At 39.5% G+C, this 6,649-nt stretch overlaps 1 long non-coding RNA gene across 2 annotated transcripts in view; it reads right to left on the bottom strand.

The window, feature by feature from the left end:
- Positions 1–1,762: 1,762 nt before the first annotated feature.
- Positions 1,763–6,649, bottom strand: part of LOC121894491 — a 72,323-nt gene continuing 67,436 nt past the window's right edge. For both annotated transcript variants that reach the window (XR_006095546.1, XR_006095545.1), the window contains one exon: positions 1,763–1,810. This is a non-coding gene — a long non-coding RNA (uncharacterized LOC121894491). The remainder of the gene's footprint in view (positions 1,811–6,649) is intronic.

The raw sequence follows: 6,649 nt of genomic DNA, 5'->3' as shown, positions 1-6,649 counted from the left end.
TGCAGGGGGGGAAACGAATATGAGTCATGCTGACAGTTAAACTTTCAGTTTTGGTTTTTTGAGAAACATAAAAATGAATATAAATACCGTGACAAGTGATCAACTATCATGCAGTTCTACATTTTCCATGGTAACTTTTCTTATCCTTCAAACCTGACAGAGGCAACATTAGCAGCCTTGCTGACAAATTTCTTATTCCACTCTAGTGAATACATAACCCTTTTTTTGTTAGCAGGTAACAGTTATCTGATACTTCAATTTGTACTCATTGCATTTGTTATTATTATGTAACTGTTGGGACCCATTTAAGAGAGACTCGGTGCTAAAACCTCTAAGTGTTGATGTGAAAATAAGGACAGCATAATCTTTCACTCTGAAAAAGAAAGTCTTGCTTCCTACTAGATATGCATGTGTTAGTGTGAGATAAATTTATATTGCGGAAGCTCACTGCTCGCTGGACATCACATAATAATGAACCTTTCATCTCCAATTTCACCTCCTGATACATGCTGCTGCTATTTACTTTTGGCTTATCCACTTTCTCTCAGTTTTAAATAGTGATTTTCTCTATTTCCACAGAATGCCTTTCGACAACCCGAGCAGAGCATGCCTGCACTTGGCCCATTACAAATTTATGACTATATGTAGCAGAAGTGACAGCAAGATCAGGAAAGCAAATGTTTTCATTCAACGAAGTGAAAGTCCCACAATACAACACTTCTTATGCCACTGCATTAAAGACATTTTTTAAAATGCTGGCTCTAGACAGAAGCTGTTGCTTATTGTTGACTCTAAAAAGGGAAATCCAGATGTTTTTATTGCTGTTTAAGATAGATGAAAAACACAGTCTCCACTGTAGCAGCGTTACATATCCACATTTCTCAATTAATCGAATAATTGTTTGGTCCGTAACTGGTAAAAAGTGCAGATCACAATTTCCTGAATTGCTTCTGTCCAACCAATATTTGCTCAATATTTAGTTTAATGTCATACAAGAAGTCTACAACATATACTGATAGTTTAGACAATAGTGTGCTTAAACATTGCAGCAACTATTGGATTTACAGAAAGCCCTTTCCTGTTTCAGCATGACAATGACTCCCATGTGCAAAGCAAACCAAAAAGAAATGGTTTTCAGGTTTGGTGTGCACAGGTCTTATCGCCCCAACATCAGAGCCCAACGTCACTAATGCTCTTTTGGCTGAAAGGGAGCAAATCCCTGCAGTCAGGTTAACACTCACAAACTCACAAAGCGTTCGAGTGATACACTTTTGGCCATAATATATAGGTGGCATTCCCCTTTAATTATTTATTCCTATAGAACAATGGATATTTCCACATTATGCTGTATAGGAGCCTTTATATTTTTTAGAGTTTTTACTTAAAACTCTAAAACTACATTACACAGATTTGAGGGTATTGCCCAACCCTCACCAACTTGCCTGATTGTTCTCAGTCCACAGCTATAAATAGTTTTATATCCTTCTTTCTAACGATTATCATCTATTGTGTGCCCTTTCTGACTTGACCCCAGACCCCCTGCTGAGAATATCCCCCAGTCTTCAATGCCAACTGCGGTAGCCTGTCTAGGTAATAGGACAGCGGCAGATTTTGAAGTTCTAGTCCCCGTCGAGTTTATAACTCAGCCGGTGAGCATCCTAAAGCCTGTCTGACAGCTGATAAGGAAAGGTTTATAACTCTGCCATTACGGATGTTTTACCAGACTGTGGTCTATGAGGAGATGTGAGGATTTGCGACTCACTTTGAGGGGGGGAGGGAGGGGACATCTTTGCTCATCCATTCTGCAACCCTGTAGAGGAAGAGAAAAAAAAAATAATAGCACATTCACAGAGCAGGTGAAATATGTACAAAACTTGTTTACACATGTGCAAAGGTACACACAGGTCAAGTTCCATGAAATTTCTTGCAAAGCATGACAGCGCCAGATTATTCCTTGTGACAATAATTCATGTTTACCCGACACAAGTGCAATCAGATGGGCAGCAGAAAGAGGAAGTAAAAGAGGAGTGATATCTCAGGGTCAATAGCGGGCCATAAAGTGCCAAAAAGAGCTTTCCATGTACTCTATCTATTCTTATTCTGCTGACTCATAACTACTGACAGTTCCCAAAGCCCAGAGGGAAGCATTAATGATCAGTGCCCCCTTTGTGTCTAATACCCTACAGTAAGATTTGAAACTTATCAAATTTGATGCACAATTTTTTAGGGCTATAAGGACGATGAATCAAATGGAAATTGGAAATGCTTTCATTAAATTCATTCTTTGAAGACTGTTCCACTGCTTCTGTTTCTGTTTCCCTCCAACATTCCCTTTACTTTTTGTTGGAGAATCTGCATTTCTAATAATAAAATATGCTACCGCTGTCTGTTCGCTGTTATTCAGGTGCTGAACAACCAAAGATAAACAGGAAAAATATTTTTTTGATTTTGAATCCCCTCAAAAATCTCCAAATCACTCAGAATAGCTTTATAACCAAAATGAATGCATTAGCAATACATATTTTCACACCTACACATCATCATGCCTTTCATGCCTGTGATTCTTTGTTTCCAGCAACTTCTAAAAGATGTTATTGTTTGAGATCTCAGTGTTTTACATATTCTAAGCCAAAATAACAGGATGTATGCTGAAGATGTGACTATTCAGATAGAAATGGTCCTTCCAATGTTATGTTGATTGCAATGCCAATGCTAAATGGTTAATTTCACCACTTAAGAGACTATGCATGTAAGAAAAAATAGACTTTGTCTATTTAATTCAAGATCAAAAGAAATAGAAATAGAAAATTCTATTATAATTCAGTTAAAAGGTACATTTTGTCCCTTTTAACTGTCAGAGACACTCTCAGATCAAAGTTTCTTATTAAACTGTGTTGATGTCTTTTCATTGGCTTATTTAGAATCTACTGTTCTTACTTCAGGTTCACGTTACTTTGGAGTTGAACATCAACAGCTACAAAACAAACTATATTCCTACAGATACCTCAGTATACTAAAGAAACACAACAATATTTCACATATCTGATGATGCAGGCAAAACTACTCAGCTGTAGAGAAGACACAAAGGCCCTGTTCAACACATTCAGAAGCATCAGGTTTCTAAAGACAGCCTGAGGCTGTCACTGCTAAAATACAAAAACCACATTCATGGCAAATAGAAGAATACATAGACACGCACATAAAAGTGTTGCAGTTGCAGGGTTGTGATCTGGAATACAAAAATAGCAGGAAAAGCAGAATAACTTGAGTCTCAAAATAGAAATAAATGGAAGTTTTAAGTCCAAATCGAGTGAAACTTTGAGGATGGTGTTTGATTAAAGCCTGAGAAGGAGAACAGACGAGTTTAGGCAGTGAGTAGAAAAGGCAGAGTCGGAGGCCTCGAACAGTACCTGCATCCTCTCGATCATGGCAAACAGGTCCGAGTTCTGGGGGAGAGAGTTGACACAGATCCAAAAAAAGGACATGGATTTGATAGTTTGCAGAGCTGTGTTGATATGCTTTCCCTGCTGTCTTCACTCATCCTTCAACTCTGCTCGCTACAAAAGCAGGCTGTGCAGTCTCAAGACACGAGACCTCCTGTTGGAATCTCTGACACCCTCTAATTCCATATTTCACTATGACAGCGCTCTCTAATGCATTCCCTACCCCACTTGACACCGATCTCACTGAGGCTTCATTCAACGCCAAGAGAATCGTTCCTCCATGCTTCAAGACAAACACACTGTAAACAAGTAACTCTTAGGGGGAAATGAGACTCAAAGCTCCACGGAGCTTCTCTCTGTTGCTACAGCCAACAGCTCATCTGACTGTGCTCAACAGCCAAATTAGCTGGAAGACAGTGTTGTTTTGGTGTCTGAAGTACTCGGTTCATTTAATGTATGAAAGAGACACATTCAACGTACCAGGTAAGAAGCAGATACAGAATGTAAAAAGCAGGCAGTAAAAATAAATTGACATGGATGGTCTGGCAACTGGTTTTTCCTGTCAGCCGTGTTTAATCTTGATGTTTTGTAATCAACATGTGTCCAGGTGGTGTACTGATAGCAGTGCTGCTCATTAAATAAAGAGGCATCAATCCAACTACTGGATTTATAATTACACCCTGACCAAGCACTGCCACAGACCATAATTCAGTGTTTTGTCCAATGGTAAAGGTAGTGGTACAGCTTAAAGTAGAAGAAAACGCCTGCAGGCATGCAATTCTCATCTGCAGAGGCCACATTATAGATTTTGGATGCAGCTCCAGGCTGAGATGAAGGAGGAGACGATTCTGAAGGCAATGCTTGTAGTGGGTTGAGCCCTCTGCTCACCATGTAACACAAGTGGACTGAAGTGCCAAGCTGATGTTTCCACAACAGCTTAAATTTACTGAGGGGCACTGCATGGTTTGCAAAACACACACACACACACATACACACAAAGCCACACATGCATGCATATAAACATTTTTTCACGCACGCATGTACTAAAACATACTCATATTCTTTGACGTACGCATATAAAAGCACACTCGCACAAACACTCCCACCTGACCCTGACCTAGTAAAGCCAAAGGTGCAGCCTCAATCTATTGTTGCATGTGAAAATAAACAGTGCCATATGATATTCAGGGAGATGCTGCTCTCCTGACTGCAAAACAAACATCAACAAACACTGTTCTATGTTGACCAGATTATCAGTGAACCACACAGACGCCACAGTGACATTATCAGGACTTAATCGCTCCTGAGGAAGAAAGGAAGCAACCCACCGCTGGATTGTGAAGGTGCTGCAGAACTGGAGCCATTATTTAAATGTTCTTAATGAAAGAAGCATCGTAACAGAATTAAAGCTTATAAAAGGGTTTTGACAATGCATTAGTTAAAAAAAACACACTTTCATTTTCTCCCCAGACATAGTTGATTCTGTGTGTGTTGGGCTAAAAAATCTTGGAGCAATGGAGCATGTATATATCTATACAAAGAGCAAAAATCAATTATCTACTGTTCTACAACACCAAACATATATATGTCTGTCTCTAAGCCACCTTAAGAATTCAACAGAGCTAAAAGAATCTCTCACTTCTAGCAAGCGAAAAATACTCACATCACTGAGGCATCGTCTCTTGAGAAAAGGTTTACTGGAGGGACTGCTGAATCGTCCCTCCGGTAAGGCATTCTTTGCTATCCTGAGCTCAGTCATCATTCCACAAGTTACAGATGCAGGCGAGCTGACAAGAGCAACGGTGTTGATGTCACTCTCAGCCACAAGGAGAAAGGCGAGATTGACAATGACACTTTGCACTCACTGTTGCACAGGCGATAAACTAGTAGAGAAAAAGTTGATAGCTGTCAATCAGGATCCATATATCCGTGTGTGCGGTAAAAAGATGTGGTGTAATATCAGAATATAATTTCCTTTCCTTCCTCTTTCCTGTCACTCCACCTCCCGTAGACACACACAACTGTAGGAGGAAGGGAGGAGGATGTGACAATGCTTCTCCCCTCCCTGTGTACTCTACACCACTATCTTCTCTTTTTAATGCACACACACACTTAGACATACAGACTCTCACGAGGACATACACAAAACTGCACAGTTCTCTTTTTTGTTGAATTACAATATGATTCTCTTCCTCTTTTTTTTTTTATCTCATAGTTGCCAAGTCTTCACATCAGAAACACCTCTCTTCTGTTCCACACATAAAGGCAGCTATAAAAATGTAAAGAGGTCAGTGGAGGCATTTGTTTTACCTCAACTGTAATTAAGGACAAACCTAGAAATTTCCATTTCCATTTTACAGTTTATGTTTCCATACATTTTACAGCACATGTTGAGAAGTAGGTTAATTATACCTGCAGTGCTCTTATAGATTCAAAATACTGATTATGAGCTGTTTTTCATATGCTTCTATATTGCAGTGGAGGCACTCAGACATATTTCCAATCCTTTTCTTGCATAGATAGTTTCTTAATTTAATGCTTAATAAGATCAAGCAGCAATCGTAAATGGATGAGAAAACGTAATAAATGAGGTTCTGGTGTTCATGGGGATGCAACAGAAAGTTTTCACCGCATCATGTCCTTGGTAAAAAACAACAACATAAAAAAAAGTGTTATCACTTCCATTAGGGGAAGATATGTGAGACAGGCAAGCAGCCCCGCATGTGTAGATGCTACAGTCGGATGGAGGACTTAGCCAACCTCAGCATCTCTGAAATCATCTGTGCATAGTTAAACATTGGTATGACATGAGAGTACAAGAGATAGTGGGAGACAGAGTAGGAAAGCAGAGATAAAAAGAGAAGGGAAGCACTGTGGGATGAAAGGGGAGCTGTCGTTCTGTGAAAGCAGAGCCTTTTCTGTGCAGCTCTCTCCATCAGATGCACATCCAACATCAGATATCAACAAACACTGACCTACTTCTTAAAACAATACCGCTGAAAGCTTTCAAGAAGATAGATTCTAGCCATATATGTTAAGCGTTTTTTCAGTTTGTAATAGAAGATAAACACACTCAGCTAACCGTCCCCATTGATTTCCCTTGAAGAAAATCGATAGGAAGTACACAAAAGGAGGAGAGGTTACATGGTTTGTATAATAAGTGAACGCAAATATGGATTTTATATGGATGGAGGTAACTTTCAGGA

Source organism: Thunnus maccoyii, chromosome 3, assembly GCF_910596095.1.
Source record: "Thunnus maccoyii chromosome 3, fThuMac1.1, whole genome shotgun sequence".
In the NCBI taxonomy this organism is placed as follows: Eukaryota; Metazoa; Chordata; class Actinopteri; order Scombriformes; family Scombridae; genus Thunnus; species Thunnus maccoyii.
Note: the sequence above shows the minus strand (reverse complement) of the source record. Positions and strands in the feature narration are given on the sequence as shown.